The sequence below is a fragment of the Dasypus novemcinctus genome, chromosome 9 (assembly GCF_030445035.2).
Source record: "Dasypus novemcinctus isolate mDasNov1 chromosome 9, mDasNov1.1.hap2, whole genome shotgun sequence".
Lineage (NCBI taxonomy): Eukaryota > Metazoa > Chordata > Mammalia > Cingulata > Dasypodidae > Dasypus > Dasypus novemcinctus.
This window is the reverse complement of record NC_080681.1, coordinates 92,819,386-92,837,321: the sequence shown is the minus strand read 5'-3', so window position 1 is coordinate 92,837,321 and position 17,936 is coordinate 92,819,386. Positions and strand designations below refer to the sequence as shown.

General features: G+C 45.8%; 1 protein-coding gene across 1 annotated transcript in view; it reads right to left on the bottom strand.

The window, feature by feature from the left end:
* The window catches only part of HIVEP3 (HIVEP zinc finger 3), a 521,951-nt gene that overhangs the window by 116,103 nt on the left and 387,912 nt on the right, over nt 1-17,936 (bottom strand). The window contains exon 4 of the mRNA XM_058303790.1: nt 2,149-2,344. The gene's annotated coding sequence lies outside the window, so the exon portion shown is untranslated. The remainder of the gene's footprint in view (nt 1-2,148; nt 2,345-17,936) is intronic.

Genomic DNA, 17,936 nt, shown 5'->3' with positions numbered 1-17,936 from the left:
TATGCAGACTGAGCATTTAACAGATCCCTTAAAAGTGACCCCAGAGCTCCTAAGCCTTGACTTCATCAGAATCAAATGACACTGAGTCCTCATCCCTGAGGGTCTGATTTGGAGGGAGTGGAGCAGGCCAGGAAACTACTCTGCTTTTCAATGACCAGGCACCTTCCCCCCATCCCGGGTGAGATCAGTATACTCCATCCACAGTCTGACTAAGCCAAAGACTGATTCCTGATCCAAAGAGCTCCTAGCTACCTCATGCCTATTATCTCCAAACCAGTCGATTTCAAGCTTGGCTGTACATAAGAATCTCTGAAGGACTAAAATAAGAATAATAATTCAGTCAGTATCTCTGGAGATGGTGCCCTGGTATCTAAATTTTCAACAACTCTCCAGGCGATTCTAACTGCAGCCAGGGTCGAGAACCACTGCCCCGAACCCCAAGTCCCTTCAATTCCTCACGAACAAGGCCTTGAAGCACTGCTGCTCTGTCTCAACATTGCTGAGAGGCCTCTGAAAGTGGGCAGGGGGGTCAGGGTAGAATGGAATCTGAGGACTTTGGAAAAAGACTGCATTTCAGGGGGCAGCAGCACCAGATAAAGTGCTGACACTCCAAGCCTCTACTCATGAACTCCAGAGAGTCTAGAGGAGACTTCCAGCACAGCTTTCACAAAGGCTCAAAGAAGGTAAGGATAATAATCCTCCAGGTGCAACGGCAAGAACCAGGAAGGAAGGAGGGCCCAACAGTGGGCTCTTGATACTAATGACTACACTTTTGAGCCTATGCACCTGCAATAAGAACAAGGCCTAGAGTAGCATTGTGCCTGGGGGTTTCCTCCTGACAGCCTTCATGTTACTCAAATGTGGCCACTCTCACAGCCAAACTCAGCGTGTAGATGTGATGCATTCCCCCCAGCGTGGGACACGACACCCGGGGATGAGCCTCCCTGGCACCGAGGGATCACTACCACATACCAGCTGAAGAAGCAACTAGAAAATGACCTTGAATTAAAGATTCAATGCGGAACAGCAGAATATACCTGTCTACATATAATAACATGACTTCGGGAAGCGGTTTGACCTAATGTAAGGGGGAAATGGAAAGGAGAAATGAGATTATAAGGCTGTGAGTCTCTAAAAAAGAGTCTGGAGGTTGTCAGAAGGAATACCCCTATGTACAACTGAACAGAGTCTAAGAGACAGATAAGGTAGATACAACCCCAGGTATTGGTTCTTTTGAGGGATAAAGAGACCCACGGGTTCTATGGTCATGGCAGAAGGGGTTCACTGCCATGACAGATGGCCCTTCTTTGGAGCTGGTGTTTCTGCATGATGGAAATGGACTCAGAGGGGATCTCTTTTCACAAGACTTGCATGCTACTTTATTGGAATTGTAGTTGGTGCTGGGTTTAAGATATATGTAGGGGATTTGAATCTCTGGACTGATAATATGACACCCAGGCCCAGAGCCTCAACAGACTTCAGCTCCTACACTTTGACTTATTGGACTTACTCCACTCAGCTAACATGGAGTTGAAGAAGGTCAACCACCACAACATGGAGCCTAGAGTGTCTACAACTAGAAGCGGGAAGAGTGCATCCAGTACCCATGTGCAATCTAAGCCCTCACTTGACATAGGTGTGCAATGGACACAACCAATCCAATGTCCACAGAGAAAATGTGGAATGGGTGTGGGAACGGTAGCCATGGGGGCTGCTGGGTGTGGGGAACGGGAGGAAGAGATGAGATGTGGAGGCGTTTTCAGGACGTGGAGTTGTCCTGGATAGTGCTTCACGGACAATTACGGGACACTGTAGATCCCCCCAGGGCCCACTGGATGGAACGTGAGAGAGTCTGGGCTATGATGTGGACCATTGACTATGGGGTGCAGTGATGCTCAGAGATGAACTTACCAGGTGCAATGGATGTATCACGATGATGGGAGAGAGTGTTGCTGTGGGGGGAGTGGGGGGCGGGGGCGGTGGGGTTGAATGGGACCTCATATATTTTTTTTAATGTAATTAAAAATAATAATAATAAATAAATATTAAAAAAAAAAAATTTTAAGAGGAAGAACACAGGCAAGTTCATGCAAGAAAGACCAAAACTGAGCCCCCAGCAAGAATCTTCAGTGACAGCCCATTTCTTACCTGTGCTGAAGGCACCACTTCCGATGACCAAAACTGAAACGCTGTTCTCTTTGAAAACCAGCATTCATGTCCACTCCTGCTGCTGCCCTCCCCTTACACGCTGCTCTTCCTTCTGGAGGGGAGAGCTTGCCTGGCCAGTGTCTCCTGAGGTTTCTCTGTGAACGAAGTCAAGGCTCCTGGGTTGGTGCCTCCAGTCCTGCAGAGGATGTTGGGAAAGCATGGTCAAAGGGGAGTCTGTTCTCATCAACTACTTTAGCCACAGACAAATCTCTGCTTGGTCCCAGGAGCCCAAGCTGCTTTTCTTGATGCAGGGCCAGATCCCCATGCCCTGCAAGGGGAGTTGGTGGGTGGCAGGTGGCCCTGGCACCCACCACACACTCCTTTGCACCTTGCATTTAACTTTGCCGATCCCTGTGTGGTAGGCAGAATTCTAAGATGGCCCTAAATTTCCTGTCCCCCTGGCGTACATGTCCTGCGAAATCCCCAGGACAGTGAATGTGACAGTTTCCTCCCATGATTAGGTTATGCTACTTGGCACAATTGACCATATAGGGAGATTGTCCAGTGGACCTGACATAATTACATGAGCCCCTGGAAAGCAGAGCTTTCTCTGGCTGCTTACAGATGAGGAAGTCAGAGAGATGTGAGCCAAAAGGAAGACTGGGTTGCTGGCTTGGAGATGGATGGGGTCATGAGGAAAGGACCTGAGAGCTGCCTCAAGTAGTTGAGCACAACCCTGGAAGACAACCTGCAAGTGGGACCTTGGTCCCTCCACCACAAGGAACAGGATTTTGTCAATAATCTGAACGAGCTCAGAGGCAGATGTTTCCTCAGAGCCTCCAGACCAGAACTCAGACTGACACCTTGATTTTGCAGAACCCAGACACACCGTACCAGACTTCCAACCTACAGAACTGTGAGCTAATAGATGGACATTGGTTTAAGCCACTAAGTTTATGGTAATTTGTTACACAGCAACAGAAAACCAATACAGCCTATAAAAGTGATAGCTCCAAGGGTGTGAGTGAGAACTAAATGTGATAACAGACATAAGAGCACATTGTATTTCCCTACTTGCTAAACAGAACAGAACATTCAGGACAAGGGGAACCCTGGTTCAGGGCAGTAGCTCAGCAGTGATTACTGAATGAATGAGTGAGCATCATTTTTACATAACTCACTTACTGGGTCATTGTAAGGACAAACGAAATACAGCTGGAAAAAAACTGCTTCCTAAACCAGAAAGTCTGGGTTGTTTTCAGTTGAGTATGCCATGGCACGTCATCACCCTGCTGCTCTTTGGACTAAGCTCTGGTTATTCTGCCTGTGGCAGTGTGATGGGGTGGCTGAGAACAAGGCTTCTAGGGCTTCAAGGCCTGGCTCTTCTACTTATTACCTCTGTGCTTTTGGAGAGTTGCTTAGCCATGCAGTACCTGACAAACTGGGCTAATAATGGCAAGTGCCTTATAGGGTTTTTTTGTTTTTTTTGTTTTTGAGGTACTGGGGGCTTGGGTTTTATCACAGGATCTTATATGTGGAAAGCCAGTCCTCTATCACTGAGCCACACTGGTTCTCCTGAGTTGGTTTTTTTTTTTTTTTAAGGAGGCACCAGGAACTGAACCTGGGGCCTCCCATGTGGCAAGCAGGTATTCAATCACTTGAGCCACATCTGCTCCCACCTCTAAGGGTTTTGATGAGTCAGGACATGTAAAGGGCTTAGAACAATATCCAGCGCGTGGTATGAGTTGTAGAACTCCATGAGTATTTTCCTAGACTGGAACTCAATAATCTAGGTCTGGAGTAACCTGAACATGGGCCTGGGGCATTGTCACCTTCCTCATCTGGGGCATCATTCTCTTTATTAGCGAGTCCTGGAATTGTTAGTGTTTTGACAACCACACCACACTGATGATTTCTATGGATTTTAGGGCGACCGAGGTCCCCACCATACCTGCTGCTAGTATAAATCCAGCCAGCTCAACCCCGCCACTCAGCAGCAAGGTCACGGAGTGGCTAGACTGGGGCCTGATTCTGGTCTATCGTTTTCTTATTTTGTCATCCAAACCATGCACACTTTTCACTACTCTGCAGTTTTCCATGATCCACAGGCCTTTTAGTCCCCAACAGATCTATTAATAAAAATTGCTGCGCTGTATTCCTTCCAGGGTAGAAACACTGGTTTCTCAACTTGTTATTCTACAAACCACCTCCCAGCCTTTGAGTATGCCCTTCCTTCTGCTTGGAAGCGACTTCCCTCCCCCACAACCAGTGGAGCTGGCCAAACTCTGCCCATCCTCCCTCAGAAGGCTCAGCTAGCCACCCCCCCCCCCCAACATGGATGTAAGTGCTGCCTCCCCAGAATCCCAGAGCACAACTGCTGGGCCTGTCTGAGGATAAATAACAGTGTCCAGCGTGCACAGAGTCCTGCTAGACTGCACACACCTGGGGCTCGGCAGTCCAACTCATTGCCCACCCCTAGCGGCTGCCCCAGTGTCTCACACAGCCAGTGCAGAACGGTTCTTTTTAGAACCGAGTTAGGTTGTTCAGCCATTGAGCAGAGATGCATTCTGGGCCTGTTTTGGGTCATTTCCAGGGATAGGGGGCAGGAGCTGGGTGTCAAAGAAGGTAAAGATTCAGCCTCTACCTTCAAGGGGATCACAGTGATTGGGGGAAGATGGGCAAGGAATCAAAGAAATGCCTTACAGAGTTCCAGGTTCTGAGTTACAATATGGTGCAGGCAGAGAGAAAAACAGAAGCTGTCTGTTCATGAGAGAGAGGGGGATGGCATTTTAAACCGGACACCCCAAAACGTCCCAGGGTGATCATAAATTGCACACCGTCTGTGGGGCTGGAGGGGACAGTGAGTGGGAAGCGGGCAAGGGCTGGGCGGGAGCAAGGTCATGGAGGGTTTGCTAGATGAAGTAGCCTGGACTTGATCTTGCAAGCAGAGTGAGGTCAGGGAATCGTTTTAATCAGTGAGGTAATGCGGTCAGGACCAAGAGTGCGCTGGAGGAGAAGAGAGGATCTGTTGACTGGGAGCAGAGAGGCGTCTCGAGAGCCGCGACTCGCGCACCCCAGCGCGGCCGTCCTCAGCTGCACGTCCGCCAGCCGGGCACGCACACCTGCGTGCGCGGCGCACACACAGCCTGTTCTAGATGCACCTGAGCCCATATGTTTACCTCTTCTCCCTGAAAAGCCACTGCAATTAAAAGGGAAATGTACAAGTAACAGATCCATAGTAGCACAGCTGGCCAGAAACTCTGAGGAAAAGCAGATGAGTGGTAATGACAGAAAATCTAATCAGAGCTAAGCTCGTCTCGCCCAAATGGGCAGGGAAAGAACCACTAGCAAGAGGCAGCGGGAGCTGGGGCAAGGGCAGGCTGGATGGAATTCCTGAAACACACGGATGAAGAGGGAATCAGGAACTACCCTCCCAACTCCTCCCCCCTCCTCCGCAAAAAAAGATGCTGAGAACAGAACGCGACCGCCGACCCCCCACCCCCACCCCGCAGTTTATAGTCTTCTTTAGCATAACATTTCTATTCCAGGAGACTACTGCTGGGCAAGTAGCTTGATTATTCATTTACAGAAACTTCCTGAAGGACCCATCAATTCTTCAATCAACGGAGTTTGTGCCCTCAGATTCTCTGAATCTCCTGCCTCACCACAAAAATCCTCACCACACTGTTTACACCAGTCCTGGACTACTGCATTGTGATTCTTGTACAGTCTTAATCAAGTCCCTGCACTGAAAGACCTGTCTTAAAAGAAACTTCTAATCATTAACAAATGCTGAGCTTACCTCCCTTCTCTGAGCCACAGTCAATGCTCTATGGAGGTCGTGTTCTCCCTTACCTCCATGAACAATAAAATGAGCTTTGTCTTATCAATAGGTTGGGTTGATGATATTTAGGGAACTGACATTTGACAGTCTCTACAAAAATTTTGAGAATCAAGTTGGTATTGGCCTTGATATCTGCATCAACTGTTTGAAAGCAATGGAGCAAGAACTACAGAGCTTTGAGGGCAAAGGGTTAAAACCCCAACACCCTTTACTCAGTCAAGTTTCAAAGCAAATATTAAAATAGTATGCCACTTACCTATCTTTTCTTTAAAAAAAAAAATTACTCCTGTAACACAAAAACTGTATCAGAATAAGTAATTCAAGAAAGGACAAGGAAAGACAAGAAATCAGAGATGAATAGTAAAACCAATAAATTGTACAGTCAAATCTAAATAAATGTAGATGACGAAATGTTGAGAATGACAGTCTCATTTTATTGGATCCCATTTAATTCTTGACATTAATTGAGAAATATGGGTTCCAAATTTGTTTTATATATAAGGGTAACTATTTCTAGAAGAAAAATAAGATGCAGATCTTTCTAAACACACAGTGTGTGTGATGGGGTGAACAGGAAGGAACAAAGAGATTCAATCCAAGAAAGTTAGGAAAGGAAAAGCCAAAGAAGAAAGTATAATAAAAGGAAAACATGAGATGGCAAAAGTAAAACCAAACATACTAGTGGATGCAATAATATGATTATTTTAATTTACCCTTATTTTTAGATAAGAGATCAGGTTGAGTCTCCTGTTTGGAAGTAACATGGTTAAAACAAACCAACAAAAAAGGTTGAAATCAAATGGGAAAAAAAAAGACATAGGTAAAATGCTCAAAAAAAAAAAAAAGTACAAGAGAGCTGGTGTAGCTCAGTGGTTTCAGTGCCTGCTTCCATGTACAAGGTCCCGGGCTCAAGCCCTGGTACCTCCTAAAAAAAAAAAAAGGAAAGTCAATATTAACATCAGACAGAATGCAAAATATAAAATGGGGCATTTTATATATTTTATATTGCTAAAGGGTTTATTTCTCCAAGAAGATACAAAATTCATGAACCTTTGCTCTCAATCTGAATAAGAGAACCACAAAATACATATGAAATAATTCATTCTTAGAAGCACAAGGAGAAGGTTAAAAAGGAAGAGTAAAAGTCTTGAACATATTACTCAAAATTTGATGGTACAAGTAATTGCTCCCCAAATAATATGAAGGATAATTAACATAGAGGTTAGAGATATAGTTAATGTAATTCTTACATTTAGTCAAGAAACAGAGAAAACACTTTTTTCAAATGTCCTTATACTATAATACAAGAAAATCTCAAATCTCAAAATGTGCAAATTATACAGACAACAGCCTCAGATCTCCCTGCAACAGAATTGGAAATTAGCAAGTAGCAAAAAATAAATAGGTAAATTATGCACATGACAAAACTACTTTTTAAAAAAGTAACTTGGATCAAAGAGGACAGCAAAACTGAAATTACAGAATAGTTAAAAGTGTACAACACTGAGAACCCATCTTTTCCAAATCTGTGGAAAATGATCAAAGCTGCATTTAGATAAATATACAAAATCTAAATGCTTTCATTATAAGATTTAAAAAAACATTAAAACTAAATGAATTAAGCATCTAACCCAAGAAACTGACAAAGAATAAAACAAAATACCCTAGAAGAAACGAATGAAGACGAAAACAAAAATAAATGAATTAGAAAAAGACAAAAACCACACCAAAATAAATATAAAACCACAAACTGGTTCTTCGAGTAGACCACCAAAATGGACAAACCACTGGCAAATATGACCAGCAGTAAAGGGCAAAATTAAAATAAGCAGTAAGAAGGGGATGTGACCATATATGTGAAAATTTTTTTTTAATTTAAGGGAATTTTATATATAAGTTTACGAATTTGAAAACTGCTGATTTTCTAGAAAATTGCAAATTACAAAACTGACTAAAGAACAGGGAGGATGCCCAAGTAGACCAGTAACTACAGAAGAAACAGAAAATGCTGTCAAAGATGGAATTTCAAATTAGTGGAGAAAGAATGGATTATTTAAATGAAAGACTTGGAACAATTGGCTGGCTCTCTATTCACCCAATGGATACTTAGTTAAGTGCCTACTATGTGTCAGACTCTGTTCTGGGCATTGAGGATTCAGCAGTGAACAAAACAGAAAAGGTCTTTTACAGAGCTGAAAGTCTAGCCAGGGGAGATGGATAATAAACAAACAAGTAGATAAAATAAATAGTATGACAGAAAATAAATAGTATGACAAATGGTAATTAAGTGCAATGAAGAAAAGCAACAAAGTGGGATACAGTGTAGGGAAGGGTGCTGAATTTTTTAAAAATACATGTACCATACATACAGAGGAATGCATATAGAAATAAACATAGAATATAAATAAATCCATGAAAAATACCAGGACTGTTAGAGTATTTGTACATTTTAGTGTTGGAAAATGGCTTTCAAAGCATAAACTGAATCTTAGTGATCTTAAAGAAGAAGATTAATAAATTTGATTACATAAAATATTAGACAGTACATATAACAAAAGGTCCCATCAACATAGTTAAGAAACAAATGACATGGGGAGCAGGTGTAGCTCAGTGGCTGAGTGCCTGCTTTGCATATATGAAGTCCCAGGTTCAATACCCAGTACTTCCTAAAAAAAAAAGAAAGAAAAAGAAACAAATGACAGAATGCTTAAAATTATTTGAAAATTGATTTTCAGAACATATAGCCTTTACGTATTATACTCTCAATTATATTCCTCATTTAGTCTTTTTCCCTTTTTAGTTTTTGTTCTATATGGAAATATCTATTTAATGTTCACCACCACCAGGCTTACTTTTGACATCTCTTCAGTTAGTTTGGTTGTCTAAATCTCATTCTTTAGTAAATCCCTAATTATGGGTTCGTGGGGGAAAATATTCCTTGGGTTACATGTTGTATGTTGATGACTGTTTGCTTGTTGTTTTTAAACTTGAAAGTTAGTTTGTCTATATACAAAATTATTGACTCACACTTTCTAAAAAAAAAAATTATTTGCAATGTAAATAGAGTTAATAGCCATAATATGTAATAAGCAATCACAAAACAATAAGAAAAGCTAAATAGCCAATAAATGGAGAGAGGAAATGAACAGACCGTTATTCAAGAAATAAAATATCTAATAAAAGTATAAAAAGATGCTAGGCCTCATTAATAATTAAAGACACATATATTAAAAGTCAATAACACTTTTTAATCCTGTTGGATTAGCAAAGGCAAAAATGATGGCTATCATTCAGTGTTGAAGAGAAGTGTTAAAAAATGACTTCTCAAACCCTGCTGATGGGTTGAAGATTAGGAGAAACTTCTTACAATGTCTACCAACATTTAGGCTGACCCAACAGCTTGACAGGTATACATGCACACACACACGCACAAATATATATATATCATGAGAGACCAACATACACACAAATGCACACAGATAGATGACTGCAGCACCATTTTTAACAGTGAAGATGGAATCAACCTCACTGTCCATCAGGAAGGAATTAGTTTAATAAGTAAATGATGAGAAATCTACCCAATGGAATAGATAAGACCAATAACTGTTCTTAATTAAAAATATATACTCCTGACAGAAGGAGAGAGTCATTGTGACTTTATACATCAGGCCCCATGTTTAGCACTTCACACAGGTAGTCTTCCTTATTCCTCACAGCCTGCTGTACAGAAGGCACTGGCACTACCCCTGTTTTTCACGAGACTTGGAGAGGCTAAGATACCCGATCAACTGGTCAACCTCATTCTGACTCCAGAGTTCACACACTTAACATTGAACTGTAAACCTTCCAGTCTACATACATTTCCTCTCAATGGGACTGTGTGAAAAAGGGGAAAGAAAAATCCAGACACATACATATCTTGTAACTGTGCATCCTAGAAAGGACCTGGAGGAAAAAAACCAAGCTGTCAACACACCCTGGGGTGGGGTTTGGAATATGCATTTTTTTCTTTATGCATTTCTATGCTCTTTCCGTTTTTTAAAAAACAATAAGCATGTATCACTGTAACAATTTTTAAATTGTAATTTAAAAATGATGTAAAAATGTTCTTTTTAGGAAATGGTTGAATAGGGAAGGGTCCACTGAGGGAAGAGGGGCCCATCTGCAAGGTGGTGCCCACCCAGGGCAGGAAGGGCCAGGACCAGTTCCAAAGCATTTGGCCAGTCGGGGTGCAGGCCCCACCCAAAGCCATGAGGAGGGAGGGCCCATCCTTTCCTCTTCCACTCCCCCATGGAAGCATCATAGCACGGGTTCTCTGCTGGCAGGTAGAGGGTGCCCCACATCTGGCCTGGGTAATGGGGGTTGGCGTCACTGCAGGGGAAGTTCATGTGATGAATGACTGAAGAACCTCCCTCCGCCAGATGCCTACCAGGGGTCAGCCCCACCCAGTGGTCATGGTGGAGTGGGTCACAACACAGCTGCCTTCCAAGGGCTGCCAAGGCAGCCAGCAGGACTTTGGACTCATGTTAGGGGCCTTCACACCTAATGCTCGTCCTGAGGCCTCGGGCCTTTCCTGACATATATAGCATGCCCCTCCTTTGTGGACCTGTGAGTGGGACATCTGCAGACAGGCAGGGATGGCATATGGGAAAGCTGAGTTAGATCTGTCTAGGGCAGGGAACTGTGGGGCAAATCATTCTATTTTTATTTTTGCTGTTGATCAACGAGAAAACATGAAAATCCAAGACACTAGGACACACGTGACAGAATTACATGGAATAATCTTGGTGGATCATCCTGGGATACTTGGCAAGTAGGAGGGGAAACAGAATGACCGCAATGCCTCATTTACTCAGTGCCAGGAAAAGCAGCAAGGCATAACAAAGAGAGATTCAGCTCTGACTTCAGAAGGACCTGGGTTCACACCCTGGTTTTACCTATTAATAGCTCTGTGACCTCACCCAAATTACTGAACCTCTCTGAGCCTCATTTCCTTGTAAGTAAAAACTGAAAAACATCATCTCCCCCAGGTGCAGAGCAGATGCGACAAAGTGTATGGGACATCTAGCATGGGCTTGGTACACAGTAGGCACTCAAATGCCAGTGCCCGTCTTCAATTATGATCAGACACCTGGTGGTCCCTCTCCCTCTGTTTGTCAAGCTGTCCTCCTCCTGGCTCCAGTTCGGGGTTGGCTCTGCCAAGTTTCCCGGCCTCCTGCCCTATGGTCAGGCTTTGGGCGCTCATTGTCCTCTTCATCTGACCGCCTAGCTCTCAACTGCGGCAGCAGGAACTCCAAATGGATAAACTTACTGGAAATGCACCTAAAGTAAAAGTTACTAGGCTATGAGCAAGGCCTAAGGGTACTCACCTTTGCCTTGGAGTGCCTGCACTTTAATCTGTGAACAATGTCCCGTGCATCTGGCAGCCCAAAGGCCACTTTTGAATCCTTCCAGGTTCTAAGCTGTGTTCTGCAGACAGAAATTGCTCACTCATGGGGGAGCTGACTTACGGATTAGCAAGGTGTCCCAAACAAGGAGAATTAGCTGAGAAAGGCAACAGAGCTCAGGGTCTTTGATGTGGACAAGGCATGTTTTGAGAACACCTAGGAAATGTTTTCCAGTCTAGGCAGGGTTTTTAAAAATAGATGGTGATGCATTTCCATTTGTATTGAGGACAGAAAAAGAGGAACTTAAAGTATAGGGTAATGGATTCCATTTAGTGATAGGCAGAAATACTCTGCCCACAAATTCTAGTATTGGAATTAGGCAGAAGAAATATTCCTGATTTTTAGGCACTGCAGGCAAGGGGGAGGGTGGGGCTATATGGTACAGAGAGGGCCCCCAGCCTGGGAGTCTCTGAGAACCAGGGAGCGGCAGGGGGAGGAGGTGCCGACGAGACCTGAGAAGCTGCACCTTGAGGTCTAGGTGCTGAGAACTGCTAGCGCTCAAGCAAGGGTAGAGGAGTCGCTTCCTGCAGCACCAGGCCACACCTTGTGGCCGGCCTCTCTCACCGGAAGGGTGCCACAAGGGCACAGAGAGGACATCTTCTCCCCTCTCTGGGTGCAATAAAAAGCCCTCTGGACTGACCCACATTTGAGGTCCAGCTGCACCTAGCTGAGTGGCCACCAACAACATGCTCCCTATCACTGGGCCAGACTCCAAGGTGCAAGGGTGAAGACCCTGAGGGTCCCTGCCCTCAGGGTGTCACAGATCTAGTGGGAAGATGGGCTAGAAAATCAGTGATCTTCCCAAGGAGCCCCAAACCCACATTGCTTCCCCCAATAAAGTCCGTAAGTCTCCCCAGTAGAGACAGAAGCCAGAGGCAGGCAAGGACACTGAATTTGGTTGGGTGCCAACCATGTGCCAAGGCTGCCTCTAGAGTATCTTATTCTCACAGTGAGGCTGTAGGTAGGCACCATCATCACCACCGGACAGTGAAGGAAACCGAGGCCTAGAAAACTGAGGGAGGTGTGGGCAGTGCTGCACAGGAGAAAGGGAGCCCAGGGCTTTGGAGTTAGAACAAACGGGGCAACACTTGTCTCTGTCTCTTGACCATGGGCAAGTCATTTAGCATCTTCCAGTCTCAGTTTTCTCATCTCCAAAATGGAAGCAACAGCACATACCCTGTCTCCCTATGAGAATTAAATAAGATAATACATTTTCTGACTTTTCAAAAAATGACCTTCTTCCTTTTCCTCATTTGGTTACTTCTGATCTTCTTGCTTTACTTATTAGTTACAATTATTTTGTCATCTAAAATAAGAAGATATTAGAATCCAAAGCAGGATTGCTGTAGCCTATTCATAGGAGGGATGTAAAAAAAAAAAAAAAGGAAGGCAGGCCGAGACCCCTGGGAGGCCCTGGGACTGCATAACCTCAGTCACTGACCCACAGCAGGGCCCACTGAGAAGATTGCAACACAGGATGTGTATTTTTGGAGGGGGAATTGCTTTCTGCCCACACACGGCTGCCTCCTTGGCTCAGAGGGGAAGCCTGATGACCCGGGGCCCTCCAGGGGCCAGCCAAGCTTCGGGCGGAGATTCCGACCTGCCCTGCCTCCTGCCCAGCGCTACCCCACCCCCTCCCACCAGTGTGAAGTTTCAATCAGACAGAAAAGGCTGTGCCAAAAGAAGCTGTTTGCTACAGAGCCTGCTTGGTCTGCTGTGGCGTTCTTCCTTCCTTTGGACTCTGTGGCTGCGTGAGTGGGTCCCTTTTTTCCATAGAAAGTTTCCATTGCATCAGTTATTTACATTGTCACCACCTATATGTGGGCTCTGGTTTCGAGTCGGTGAACCAAATCAGGCCCTCTGGGGCCCTTTACGATTTCCAGGGGCGAGGCGACGCTGCTTCCGCAGCCAGGGACCTGTAGCCCTGGGTCAGCCCTCGGAGCCAGCCAGCCCACGGGCTGCGTGTCTGACTGCTGCAAGAAACTGTCCAAACCCTGGCAGAGCCACCCTTAGTCTCCTTAATCTGCTCACTCCCTTTGGGCAACCCATTTTAGAGAGAGATTTAAGGGACCAGTTACTGGGTTTCAATCCTGTCTCCTCTACTTCCTAGCCAGGCGACACTGGGCAAGTTATTTAACATCTCTGCGCCTCAGTGGATTAATCTGTAAATAGCAGCACTACCCGGCTGGATTTTGGGGAGGGCTCAATCAGCTAATCCACATAAAGTGGTTATAACAGTGTTCAACCAAATCCTTAATGAATATCAAAAAACATGGATTGAACCCTCTTTTGCCACTGTCCCTGCTCAGACCCATGCCCATTCCCTCATCTGGACCAATCAACGTATGAGCTCTTCCTCTCCTTAAGGCCAGACAAACAGTCTTGACGCCAAGCTCACACCATGCACTCCCTGTCCCAAATCCTCTATGATTTCCCTATGACAGAGTCTGAATTTAGGATCTCCTTCACCTTCACAAATATGCCAGATTACCTCTGACAAAAATGCTCCCCTAAAAGTCCCTTGCTCTTGCCAAACTAACATCCTTGGAGTTTCACGCTTCCGTGCAGTTCTTTCTGCCTGGAACATTCTTCCCCAGTTCACTGTAGCCAAGTCCAGTCCACACCAGCCCAGCTCATCTGCCACCTCCTCCACGAAGCCTTCCACGAACCCACCCTCTCCAGCCAGAAACAATCTCTCATTCAGGCCCTTTATAGCATTTGGTCTCCCTATTGTGGCATTTATCCTCTCTACCCCATGTGTTAGGAGCATTATACAATACAAATGTTTGCCGGCATCACAGTCTAACCACACGTTCTTTGAGGGCAGGATCTGGGCGTGTGTGATTCATCTCCGTATCAGTCACAGAGCCTTGAATGTAACTGGTGACAATAAAATTTTGGTTGAGTTAATAAACATGGAGTTCTCTTAAGTTTACTACCCCTGGGTGATAGGGGAAAATATCTGTGGTTGTGCTGGAGACAGTGAATCAGCCCCAACAGCATCCACACTCTCTTCTGGTTCTTTTTGAGGGACTCAGCAGATGGGGTGTCAGCCAGGGACTGGGACCCCAAGGGGCTCAAACCCCCTCACCCCCCTGCTGACCCTGCTCTCCTGAGTCACAGGTGAGCAGCCCACGGCCAGAGCAGTGGGCAGCCTGTCCAGGGTCAGACTCTGAATCTCAGTATGGGGGCCCTGAGAGCCACCTGAGACATCTGTGGGAGGGTCAGGAGCCGTCTTCCTGCCCCTCGCCGCATGCCCCACCTTGCATGTCACCAGGTCCTCCATCAACCAGATCCTTAGGGTCTCTCTGGCCTATTAGCTCCTTTCCACCCCACTGCCACCGTCTTGGCTGAGGCTTCCACACCTCTTGCATGGCTCACTGCCTCCCCCCATGTCTGGTGTGACTCCCCTCACCCCCCAAGTCTACCCTCCATCCTGCCCAGAGTGGCATTCCTACATCACAGGTCTGATTAGGCCACTGGGTTCCTTAACCACAGCTGGGACTTGCTGACCACTGTCAGAAATCCAGATGTGCTGGGGGCTCCTCCCACATGGTGCAGGGGCCCTCCCGGCTCCGTCTATCTCCTGATGCTCTCCTTCACCCCTTGCCCCTCAACCACCTTGTGATACCTGGACACACAACCTTCTTCATGAGTTACGAACCCTTTGTCACATGCTTCCACTCTCAGGTATATCTTCTGCTTCTCTGCCAGGCAAACTCCCACCTTTTAAAGCCAGCTTAACTTCCTCCTCCGGGGGAGCTCTAGCAGCTCCCTCTTCTCTACCACCCCTACGTCTGCTCCAGGAGCCCAGCTGCAACTCCCTTCTCTAATGCTTCTAACCCTCCACACACAGCTTTCCTACAACACTGATGACACTATACTGTGATATTTATGCTCTTGCGTACCTGTCTTCCCTGCCAGACAGTGATGCCTTAAAGGCAAGGACAACACGTATCATCCATGTATCCCCCATGCTTAGTGCCATGGTGCTTGTCACAGTGCTGGCCCTCAACAAAAACACTCTGAATGAATGAAGGAATGAAAGAAGAGCAAAGAATTAACCAGGCATCGCCCCTACCAACACCACCACATTCAGGAATTCCCTTTCCAGGACTGTGACAGCTTGAAGCTTTTGTGGATCCCAGAAAAGAACATGTTCTTAGAGCTAATCATTCCTGTGCATGTAAACCTATTGTAGGTGGGAACTTGTAGTTTAATTATTTCTGTTAAGGGCCTTTGATTAGATTTCGTGGCCCAGGGTGGGTCTTAATCCTCTTACTGGAGTCCTTTATAAATGGAGAACTAAAAGGAGCAGACCTGGGAGAGAGGACGCCACATATAGAGCAGCCAGAAGCTGAAGCAACAAGATCTGGAAGAGAGGCAGATGCCTCCGTGTGCCTTGCCATCTGAGAAAGGACTCCAGGATTTGCCAGTGGCCGATCTCCTAATGACACCTTGATTTGGACACTTTCACCATCTCAGAACTGTAAGCTTTTAACCTAAGAAAGTCCTACTATAAACGCCCCCCCATTTCTGGTATATTGCTCCCAGCAGCCTTTAGCAAACTAAAACAAGAACCAAGCAACAGGTTAATTTGCTGAGCTGGGAGGTACGTGGTCCACCAAAGGGTCTTCTCAGGGTAGGTGCCACCTCTCTTTCTGTGCTACTGGCTACAGGACTCCAAACAGCTTAAAATCTGCAGGGGAGGGTCTTACCTTTGTGGCAGAGCTTGGCCTAGGCACCTGGAGGTTGGCTGAGGCTTTCTCTGTTCTTCCTGAAAACTAGGATTGGTCACCAACTCTGGGAATATAACTTAGATCCGATTTTGAGCCCTGAAAGAGTATCCCCATTTGGTGGCAAGTCCTTGTTCCTTATTGTCCACACCTGCATGTCTGTCTTCTTTTGATTGTAACAATTGGGTAAAATAGGTCTTTATCACTCCCATTTTACAGATAAAGAGAGGTGATGGGCTTGCCCAAAGTTGCCCAGTTGGTGCATGGGAGAAGTAAAACTGGCCCCCAGGATATTCATACTGAGATGCCCCAGGTGCTGGCCTCACCCAAGATCTAAGCAGGACACTTTAGTAAAATATCAGCACTCATCTCTCTGTGTTAACAGGAGCTTTCTTCACAGACATGGAAACACCCAGAAAGGTATGGGTCACTTACTAAGCTGGTGGGAGGGTGCATGCCTAAGTCCTAGAGCCCAGGCTCCTTCTAACCCCAACATTTCAGAGAAGAGGCAATGCTGAGAGTTGGATTTGGTCCAGACAAAGAAGACTTTATTTCTGAAGATTCTGGCTCCTCTAAGCCATTGAACCCAATCCAGGGCAACAGAAGCTCTGTTCCAAGACATGGCAACATCTCATTCCTCCTGACCTCTTAGGCCCTTCTGGCTATAGGACTCTTCCTCTGAGTCTCTCAGATGAGGGGGGCTGACCTCATGTGATCTGACCATTGAACAGGAAGGGAGAGGGGGAAGGCCTGGGGCCTTAGAAGAAAAGGAACCAGAGTTGCAATTCTGGGCCCTTCTTCCAGCCTGGCTCGCCCAGTTGTCCCCCACAGCCTTGTACTGTTACTTAAAGGCTTCCTGTCACACTGGTCCTGTCTTCCAAATTATACAGTAAACCCCTCCCATACTGTAAACCCCTTTACGGGAGGCGTCACAGTAGGAACTCCATGTGCATTCATATCGTACACACACCTGCACAACCATTCATAAGCCATGCCTTCTGACCTCTGTGGAGCAGTTCTCACCATTGTAATTAAATATCTAATTGTGTAATTACTTATTCTCTCCTCAAAGAATATAAATTCCTTGGTGGAGGACCAGGCCCTGTTTATCATGTCCTCAAGCTGTAGCCCAACCTCTAGAACAGTATTAACACAGAACAGATACTCAATTAGCATGGGTTGGATTAATAAACTCATTTAGCCCCTGCATTCATGAACTTGAATAAGAGTGGACCCAGCCTTGGAGTTGAAGGTGAGAGACCTGTCTTCTGACCCCAGCTCCACTTCTAGCTCCCTTGGGTGTGTCCTTGGGTAAGGCATTTCTACTCTCTAGGTCTCAGTGTCCTCCTCTATAAAATGGAGCATGGAGTTAGCAACCTCTGTGATTCCTTTCAGCTTCCCAAGCTGTACTTGCCCAACCAAAGGGCAAGTATCTCCTTAAATTTTGCACCCTGGGTGCCTCACTTGCCTCACCCTAGTCCTAGCTCGGTTTCCCTGTTTTCCCCAGGGTGAGGCATGTGAAGAGTGCTCAGAAAAGGGGAGAAGGGCATCCAGGTAGGGTGGACAACCCATGCCATGGTGGAGAGAGGAGTTCTTACTCCTGGGCTGCACCTCTGGGGGAGAAAAATAACACTGTCGATGAGCTCACCCCTGCAGAGGTGTGTTTTCAAAGGGCTTTTACCGTCAGCCTTGTTTACCTCCAGCTTATGATGAGGATAAAAGAGAATGATTTGCCCAAGATCAGAGTATCAAGTGCCAGAG